Raw genomic sequence first — 11,014 nt, forward strand, 5'->3', positions numbered from 1 at the left:
TTTCCAGTTTTGTCTGACCAATATTTCAAAACCTTTAATTAGTCTGTCTGTTACCATAAAGCACTCAGAAAGCCACCAAATACTACATTTCTCAATCTACATGTTTACTAAAAAAAAAAAAAAAACTACTTTGATTATACCAATTCTTAAATTTGCTGATTACATTTTTGACAAAGTATAAATCAATGAAGGGTCCCATATTGTAAAACAGATTTCCATTTCTAGGTCTAGGTGCTATACTGTGACTGTAAAGTGTCAAAACATAACAAGAAACACACACTGTATTCAGCAACAGTGCCATTCGAATAAGCTGTTTGGGTTCCCGGAGTCTGAAGTCCAAACATCTCCTGTCATATGTCCACCCTCAGCACAAAAAAACTGTCAAACCTTTTATGTGAAATACAACAGCGAGTGATCATTACATCTGTAGACTGAAGAAAACTTGTGATCGTTCTGGGCGCAGGTCACTCAGAAAAGTCACTGGAAAATACTTTAGTTACTGTAATTTGAGACAAAGGCACACTTCTTAACTAGTGCTAGTATGGTTTCAGCCAGCAGGGGGCAGTGCACCTCAATCTATATGTAAATATGAAAGTCTTTATTAAAGGGAATGTTCACCCAATAATAGAAAGTCCTTTTTTCTAATATAATAGTACTAAGTGAGTCATTTGGTAATTAAAGTCTGCCCTTGAACTGACCACCCAAAAAAATGACACTACTGTGACGATATAAATCAAACAAAAATGCTGAAGCTGCCCTATAGATGGTGAGTAATGCAAACTGTCACATGACTCCACGAGATTTCCTCCCAGCTTTAAATGACTTAAGTACATGGTCATCACTTTAGGAGCAACAACACTGAGTTCTTACTCCCTGCTTGAAGAAAGATACTTTTAGTACTTTTCTTAACTATCTTCTGCAAAATGCTTTAAAAAAGCAAAAACAGAATCATGGTGACTGAAATCAAAAGTTTCACATCCAGGTATATCCACGTTCTTTGAGAACCTGCTTCCCACTAACTGTGACATTTCTACAGAAACTAAAAGCACCAAAATTACATACATTACATCATAATCACAAAGTAAGTGAGAGATTTCCTCATTCATAGTGTTGCACAATTCATGAACTGAACAAAAAGAAAAATGTATCTACTTAAAAATGTATGTGTGTGCTTACATAGCACAAGCTTTTATCCATGTGACTGCCACTGGTCAATAAAAGAGAAGAGTAAATTTGAGCTATTTTTGCCAAACAATCATGTTTCCTATCTTGCAGAAAAACCCGAGTGACAAAAAGCCTCTTTGTTGACAATTTCCACTTCCTCAGGGACCCAGCGCCATGGAAACACTCCTCAGCAGGAGGAGTTGCAGCCCGAAAAAGGGTCAGGAAGAGTGAGGAGGTTCCATGAATTATGTATTAACCCCAACTGACTCTCTCATTATGATTGACCCCAAACTAATTCTATTTTGTCATTCACAACGCTTTCCATTTTTTCCTAATATAATATGGAATATGAGCCATTTACTGGGAGGGTGACCTGAGTTGTGACCTCTTTGCTGAAATGCTTTCATGTGTGGCTTTGGAAACTAATTTCTGATTATACAGGGTATGTGTAGGTCAAACCGAGTGTCTTCCCTTGTTCAGTCTGTCGCTGTGTCCAAAATATGCTCAAATACATTTCACCATCTCCTGAGCAGAGTAACAATTTGAAACCGCAAATGCAAGAGATTTTAGCATTTGGTACTGCAAACATGTTGTAGTATCACACGTAATCCATCTTTACAAGAATGAAGTACTACAAGAATATTGAAATAGACCTATAGAATGCTTTTTAGACCAAACGGCTGTTTTAATTAAACAGGGAGAAAAAATGTTGCTTAATCAACCCACACAAAGCACACAAATAATTTCAAATGAATATAATTTATACAATGAAGAGTTGCTGCAAAACAACACATGATCAGTTCCTTTTTGCTGATAGTCTAGGAGACCACCGCCATGCGAGCAGCTCCACTGTAAGAGACAGTATGGGAATAGAGTGCCTTTGAGCTAGTCTGATATTACTGGAATCAAATTTACTGCATGAATATACTGCTCTGACCACGCCCCATTGAGGATGGTTTCTAGTAGTTGCATTCTAATGGGTAGACCTCGGGTTAATTTTAATACTGTAGGAGCCAATCGGCATTGACCACCATATGACGCATGTTGTGTGTTGAAAGTCATCAAGCTTTAAACAATAGAGACCCTCGTCCATTGTTAATGCTCCTGCTTCAATTCCATGATATTTTCTTGCGTTTCTACCACTGTTCGTATCGTTTCATCTTGCTCTACCACCGCCACCATTGTTGGACGTTACATTTCGCTGATTGGTCCGCCATCCAGTGTGGCTGAGCGAAACTTCATGGTTTCAGAGTTGAAGCTGTGAGCAATAGGCAGACGGAGCCTGGCAACCTAAGAGCTAATGGCGACAATCAACATGCTCACAATGACAAGCTCAATGATTACCATGTTCTCCCTAGTAGCATACTTATTTGCTAATTAAACACAAAGCAAGTCACACAGCTGATTTGTATTGCAAATATTTGGTCGTAAATCAAACAAATTGACATTTGGCTCCATGATGCAGCTTAATAACATGTAGGATGATTACAAGTTACTACAGAGATTTCATTATGAACTACTACTGTTAACCTATCATGGCATTGGAGAAGACAGGAAATCCCCAAAAGTCAGTGGGATTCATTGTATAGGGCGCCATTAATGTCAGTCAACAGACCTTTTAATCCATAGAGCCACTTTGTAAAAAAAAAAAAAAAAAAAAAAAACTGAAGACTCCATTTAAGTAGAAAAAAGGAAGACTTAAATTTTGTATGCTACAAAAGTCTGCCATGCTTGCATACTCTTTTCTCTTGCCTCTGTTGCTGATGAAAAGAGACAGGCACAGGGTAGAACATGGAGACTGTACCATTAATATCCTACAAATGAACCGGAGATCCTGCCTGTCTGTCTGAATGTTATACTGCTCATCTATTCAAATCCTCACTGGCTTGATAAAGACTTGTTGTTAGATTTGTTCTCTCACTCTCCCTTCCTCTTTCTGTCTCTGTTTCACAGCGCAGCATCCTGCTACACTAAGAACATTCTCAACAGACGGTTAAGGTCTTACAGTGATTGAATCAGACAGCTCTTACTGGAATGTTAATATGACTCAACACTCCCAAAAGTGCATTACAAGTGTTATCCTATTCCTCCCTTGGTCTATCAGGCTAATATGCTTTCAAGCTTCTTTTTCAGGAAATCCAGGATGCTCTGATGAACCAGTGGCCCATTTTGGACCCTGAATGTTTGACCAGTGGAAAGCCACTTGAGGTTACTTTATGGCTTCTGTAAGGATTAGTGTAAAGATAGACTCGATTTTTGTTAAGTCAGATGATAGGAACAATTTTAAACTGTGGCATTGTGCACTCGTTGGTATTTTTTGCATTTACTTAAAAATATGTCCTAACAAAGGAAAGATGTCATCCTATATTATAGTGAGGCGTTGAAATGTAAAAAAAATATTTCATGGTATAGGATGTTAAAAAAAATGTCATAATAAAGTCGTATTAAACAATATCGTCCTAAAGGTCATGCAAATGTCTGAGTATAGAATGTCGTCCAAAACTTCATTAAAAAGTCATACCATAATATGTCTTCCAAATTGTGATGGAAATTGCATACTATACTATGTCTTACAAAACGTCAAAACAAATGGCACAGGATAGCATATCATTCAAAATGTCATACTATAGCATGTGGTCAAAAATATGAAAAATAATTCATAGTATATAGCATGTCATCCAAAATATCATTAAAAAAATATCAAAAATGATAAATAAGTCATACTATAACATGTCGTGCGAAATATGATGAAAAAAATAGCATGTCGTCCGAAATGATAAAGTCATACTATATAGCATGTCGTCCGAAATATGATTAAAAAGTCATACTATGGCATGTCGTGCGAAATATGATAAAAGAGTCATACTATAGCATGTCGTGCGAAATAATGAAAAAAGTCATACTATAGCATGTCGTCCGAAATATGATAGTCATACTACATTGTCGCGCAAAATGATAAAAAGTCACACTATAGCATGTTATCCGAAATATCGTAAAAAAGTCATACTATAGCACGTCGTCCAAAATATTAAAAAAAAGATATTTCTAAAATGTCGTCTAAAATATCTCAAAAAATTCATACTCTGTAGTCCAAAATATGACTAAAAAAAAAATCATACTACAGCAAAATATTGGAGTTGAGGTCATGATGCCAAGAGACTTTTTTGTACATCTCGGTGTGATACACATGTCCAACGAATTTGGTGTTTGTAGGTGAAACTGGGCGAAGGGGCTTCAGTTCAGGGGGCGCTAGTGAGCCATTTTGCCACACCCATGCGCAAAACACGTTAGATGTATCGTCTTCACCAGACTGGATGTATGTGCCACGTTTCATGAGGTTTCAAGCATCCCATTACGCGTGTGTATCCTGTGCTCCCTCTCTTTTTCCACCCCCCAGGTGACTCCCATGATCCTGCCTGCAGCTACCAGCTCAAACCCCTGATTGGTGCCCCAGTGGATAAGAGACAGGGGAAGCCAGGCAAGACGATCCCCGTGGGCCAGCTAGCACATTACATTGTGTGTGTGTGTGTGTGTGTGTAGGTGTTGTGTGTGTGCGTCAGTGCGTTGGTAGGTGACCATTTAGCTAGATTGTTTATTGTGGTAGATTGAGCATTGCTGTAGTGTCGCTTTTCCCCTTGTGGAAAGTAGTTTTAACTTTGTCCCTTTATATAGTTGTTTGATTTATTGTTAATAAATCACTTTCGTTCATTCATTCGTTGCCCGTGATCCCTTTTCCCTAGTTTATTTACATTGTTCCTCCCCGCCTCCCCTAGACATCAGTCGGGGAACGTAACAATTGGGGACTCGTCCTAACTTGATGGACCAGGTTTGCGTAGTGAAGTTGGCTCTGCCACTGATATATTTTTGTGGCGCATGGTTACGGCGGCCTCGTACACGGTAAGTGAAGTGTTGTTCTGTCCCTGGTAGGTAAGAGTGGATTCCCTTTGGAGTTTGTTAGGGGTGGCATTGACAGTGTGTTGCGAAAGCGGTTGGAGCATTTATTTAAATGAGCAGAAAGTGACCACCCTGCAGCAGGCTGCTACTCTGGCGGATGAGTTGTCTACTCCCAACTTCTCGCTTCCCTTTAAGCTGGAAGTCGATGCCAGTGTTTCTTGAGCAAGTGCTGTGCTGTTGCAAGAAGGCGAGGAAGATGTGTGCCATCCTGTGTGCTGCTTCTCTGCGAAGTTCAAGCGCCACCAGCTGAACTATTCCACCATTGAGAAGGAGACGCTGGCCATGCTTATCGCCCTGCAGCATTTTGAAGTGCATGTTGGCTCCGGTTCATCTCCGCTGACTGTGTTCACCGATCGCAATCCTCTCGTCTTCCTGGCCCAAATGTACAAACGCAACCAGCGGTTGATGCGTTGGGCCCTGTTAGTGCAGGGTTCCAATATTGAAATAAAGCACAAGAAGGAGGCAGACAATGTGGTCGCTGATGCTCTATCCCGTGGGTGAGATGTTTTTTTGGTGTGTGTGGATAATACATATAGGGTGTATTAATTAGGTTCACTGTGGTTTGGTCTTATGGGAGGGGGTGTTATGTGTGTGTATCCTGTGCTCTCTCTTTTTCCACCCCCAGGGTCCATACAGGTGACTCCCATGATCCTGCCTGCAGCTACCAGCTGAAACCCCGGATTGAATGCAGCTGCGGTCAAGCCGCTGATTGGTGCCCCAGTGGATAAGAGGCAGGGGAAGCAAGGCAGACGATCCCCGTGGGCCAGCTAGCACGTTACATTGTGTGTGTGTGTGTGTGTGTGTGTGTGTGTGTGTGTGTGTGTGTGTGTGTGTGTGTGTGTGTGTGTGTGTGTGTGTGTGTGTGTGTGTGTGTGTGTGTGTGTGTGTAGGTAGGTAGGTGTGTGTGTGTGTGTGCGTCAGTGCGTTGGTAGGTGACCATTTAGCTAGATTGTTTATTGTGGTAGATTGAGCATTGCTGTAGTGTCTCTTTTCCCCTTTTGGAAAGTAGTTTTAAGTTTGTGCCTTCTATGGTTTTGATTTATTGTTAATAAATCACTTTTGTTCATTCATTCGTTGCCCGTGATCCTTTTTCCCTAGTTTATTTACATTGTTCCTCCCCACCTCCCCTAGACATCAGTCGGGGAACGTAACACATCCTTTGACCTTAAACGTAAAACTCCCTGTGTCATTATTTGTCGCATCGCCACAGTGACGCCCTTCGACAAAGTCTCACGAACTTCTTAATATATCACCATCGACATGTTAAGGCTATTCTGGCCCGAATTTAGGTTCATGTGATCAACCAGCTCAACGAAACATGTAAAAGTATAAAAAGTTGAATTTCCAGTTTCCACCAGGGGGTGCTATGACTGAGCGAATATTACCATACAGGGGTCTTCAGGTCCTTACAATTATCATACATGTAAAGTTTGGAGAAGGTCGGTCATGGCGAGACGCTCAAAATGGGCGCCACGCCACGCCACGCCACGCCACAGGCACACCGATAGATAAAAGTTTGTTAAAGTACAATATGTGTGAATCGGCAAAAATGGCGACTATGGTGTCATGTTAAGTTTAGCAAAAACCACTACAATACATGCATCTTCGCCACAACTGACATGGGTTTCATGAGTTTTTGAGTATGTTAAAGCCACCAAAACGGCGATTAAGCTTCATGAACGAGAATAATAGGGAAGAAGAATTCCTTGAAGAACAATAGGGCTTTCGCACCATTCGGTGTTCGGGCCCTAATAACGAGACAGAACCTTTGACAGTGTTCAGAAAAGGAGAATATATTTTCTACTCCATGAGTGCCAATATTCCTCAGTATTGGGGGGGCAAGTTATAATTACTTATTACACAGTTGACTTCAATATTTTATTGCTTTGTTCACACTGCTGATTGAAAATCGTATTAATGGAGCCCAATAAAAGCAAACAAGAAGACATGAGTAAATCCTTATTTAAAAACTGAGAGGACACAGAAACAAATAAAAAGCGATTAACAGCAAGGTTTCAAACTATGTCACAAATTACGTCTCCAACGTCAGTGACAGACACTGGAGCATTACAACATATCACGCAGTTGAATCCTTAGTCTGCGTAGATTACACGTAATGATTACCAAGAGGCAATTCAACCCAGTTTCACTGTTAACAGACTACTGAACAGGTGGTTATCATCTGTCACAAATATTTGGGCTACTAAGGGCCTGCTACACACACTGGTAGGTTCAGGAGGCACGCCAGTAAACACTGCTCCAACTTTTTACTGCAAGGCTCTAAAACAGTTTTGTCTCGACGCAGATCTGTTGTCTTAGCTGGGTTTAACACATTTATGTGTCACAACACATAAAAATCACAATTACACTGCATCTTGCCACAAACTCTGTTCTCCATTTATGACACCAATGCGACAGTTTACATAAAATAAAGGATCACAGCCAAAACTAGCTCCATACAGTCAATACCATTCACCAAAATGCCTTGATCGGCCCAGATTCAAGATCGTCTCTGGGCACTCCTAATCCCTACACCCCTACTTACGACCCATATTTGGGACAGATGTGTGATGTCATGTCAGCTGTATCCATGTGTTATTGTTGCTGTTTATATGTCGAGGACCACAATGGAAATGAGCCCTAAACCTTTTAACCTACATAATTGACTTTGGTCATGTGGTGGACATCAAGCAAAGTCAAATCTGTTGCACTTCTATTGTTGCAACATTTCCAACACAGAGCTTTGTGAAAGATGCAGTCATTTCTGTTTAAAACAACAAAACCTCAAGTCGGTAAATAAAATAAAAACAGGACATTTCTGTCAGAACATTTTCTGACAATGCGGCTTGTTGATATCTGTTATTAGAGTGAAAACAGTATGAACTGAATGATGTACACTGGTCCTTTTTAAGAGGTCAGCGTGGATGATCAGAATACACTAAATCAAATATTGTTGTTTTGGTTGCATTTCATTAAACAACTGCTCTCTAACTAAAAGCCCTCGAGGCGCCAGTCAGCAGGAGAGGCCATAGAAATAATACTTTGATTTATTGATTGTCGCATTTCACTGATTGCTGATTAAATATGTGGTCCAACAAACATCACGAGCCTTGCCAGGCGACCCTCTCATTTTCTTCCTCATCTTCTGGCCTATGTAAGTTTGCCTTCTTGTCCCCCTGAGGAACTGTAAGTTGCTGCATCAAGCAATGTGGAAAATGAGGAAACACTGAGAATTGTGAAAGGACAAACTATTGACACTAGTGTTTGCATTTGAAAAACAAAGAGGGGCGAGTCCTGTAGGATAAACATATCAGCATCAGTCACTGCCAGTTTAATTTACCTTTAGGACGGCAGCCGGACTTCTCCATCATCAAAGCCTACAAGGACTATAAACACTAGACTGATCAAATATCATTGGGATTATGTATTGGATGAAAGGGTGTGGTTTCTATAAAGGACCAAATGTCCAAAAGGTCAAATGTTTTCAGGAAATTACAAGATTGTGGTTGAATTTCATGAAACACACAATAAAGTGATCCTTTTCTAAGTATTGAGCAGGAAGTGAATGAAAGGGATCTGAATTGTACTCATGGATGTTCTTTCATTCGCTTTCCTGTTAATAGACAAGTGGTACCGACTGTACTGCAAATACAAGGCTACAATCAGCAGACTAGTTTGGAAACAGAGCAAACCTGCCACCCTGACCTGTATAAAGGTAAGAAAATCTGTCCATCAAAATTTTTCACGTTAAATCCAAACTGCAGAAACAACAAATTGTGTCTTTATGGGCGGCTAAGAAATAACCTAGAACATGACGTGACGTTTTTACACTTCAGGTTTCACAGTTACATTTTCTTTTCTGAGAGTGAAGCATTAAAACTGCTGTAGCTTTAACTCCATTTTCCCCTGTGAAGTCCTGGAAGTGTAGCTTGATTTGTTTTGTCTATGACTAAGGCACAAGGAATCTGTTTGACATTTGTCTCAAGATGAAGCGCATATAATGAGTTCAAAAGTTGAAATTAAGCCTTATTTAGATACACCTAGAGTACATAATAACAGAGTTTTATGTTGCTAATAACAGAGATTTTTCCAAGCTGATTCAAAGTATGGGTATCAGGCCGATTCCTATCGGAGAATGTTAATGGCTTAGTATCAGTTCAAATACTGCTGCTGCTGCTTCTCTTTTTATGACTTGTTTTTATTACTGTACTGTTTTGCCCACCTCCGCCTGCTGACGCTGGTCTCCTTAATGACACTGGAAGCATTTCACAGGATTTCCGAATGACAATGAGTGGGTGCATGTGTGAACAAATTATGTAATTTGTGCACAGGTGATTAATTTCCATTTTGAAAAACATGACTGTCAACGGGTTTTTGTTCTCTCTGCCAGTTCAAGTCTGTACATAGCCAAAGATTATTTATGGCGCAAGGCCATTGTAAAACCATGAAAGGACTGGTTTTGTAGTCCCAACAAATTCCACAGAGTGACATGTCTTCTCTGTAGCTGATCACTTTCAGGGGTCACATTCTTCTGGTTAAGCATTACTTAGCGTCACATCAATAATTCAACCTTTCATCTTTATAGTTTTGAACGCAGGCTGTCAGTATTGTTATGAAGAAGCTTAAAGTGAACATTAAAGTGTGTCAGACTGAGTAGGTTACAGCTGTTATTTGAATGTGTCAGATACATATTTAATCAACATTTAAATAAATATAAGTATCAGAGGCACTAAATATTAAAAGACTCAGTTGGGGACTTAGAAATTGGGTCAGGACATCCTGTATTCTACAAGATTTAAATAGTTGGACTTTGTTAGTTTGTATTAAAGATATATAAACAACTGAGAATGAAAGTCTGCATTTCACTGCAGCTTTTTGGCACTAAGATCACAGCAAAAGTAAAAAATAAAAAATAAAAATTTAAAAAGTCAATATTCAGAGTTTTGACATTTTGACAAAAAACAACAACAACAAAAAAACACTCGTTCGCTTGCCTGTTAACAGACAGATCTAGACGTCGTTACCACTTGTAAGACTGTACTGCAAATGTAAGGCTACAATCAGCAGACTAGTTTGGAAACAGAGCAAACCTGCCACCCTGATCTGTATAAAGGTAAGAAAATCTGTCAATCAAAACCTTTCATGTTAAATCCAAAGTGTAGAAACAACAAATTGTGGTTTCATGGGCGGCTAAGAAATAGCCTAGAACATGACGTGATGTTTTTACACTTCAGGTTTTGCAATTACATATGAGATATAACATTTGATCATGCCAAGTTAACTAGCTGCTGTCCATAGCTTAGGGCTATCACTTTTTTTTATTTTAAATCCAACCTTATATTGGATTGTGGGGGGGAAAAAAATTATATTTGAACTTTAATGACTTGTTAAAATTAATATTTTAGCTCATCAGTGGGGCGTTGAGACACAACCAGATCAGCACTTCTGAGACACTTGGATTGAATCGAGCAGAAGCGGCTTAGCACCAACAAGATGGGTACATAAGGGCGCTTGGAGCATAAGTAACCTCCTGTGCCCTCTCACTGTGCACACCACTGGATAGATAGATATTTACTGTTACTAATGAGGATTTTCATATTTTGTGACAGACTGATGGAGCGTCTGCACATTCAAGTTGAACAATAGGATCTTACCACCGTCTTGAAAAAAGAAATATTCAGCTTGTCATTTAGAATATCATTAAGTGAGGATTATTGTTGTCATAATAATGTGTGTTTTTCTTAAATCACTGCACAAAATACTGGTAGAGCTGCGGTTCCACCATAAAAAAAAAACTAACCAAAGCATTCCCCAGATACCACTTGTAGTGATTGTGCTATTCACATTAGCATGCATACTGATCACACCCATATATTAGCCGTTTTCTGCTGATGGT

General features: G+C 39.6%; 1 protein-coding gene across 1 annotated transcript in view; it reads left to right on the forward strand.

Annotated features, from left to right (window-relative positions):
- Positions 1-11,014, forward strand: part of entpd1 (ectonucleoside triphosphate diphosphohydrolase 1) — a 185,760-nt gene that overhangs the window by 155,203 nt on the left and 19,543 nt on the right. The gene's annotated exons all lie outside the window — the stretch shown is intronic.

The sequence above is a fragment of the Brachyistius frenatus genome, unplaced genomic scaffold, assembly GCF_029030835.1.
Source record: "Brachyistius frenatus isolate BFR_SWC_R1_liver_20210118 unplaced genomic scaffold, ASM2903083v1 Contig_115, whole genome shotgun sequence".
Classification (NCBI taxonomy): domain Eukaryota; kingdom Metazoa; phylum Chordata; class Actinopteri; family Embiotocidae; genus Brachyistius; species Brachyistius frenatus.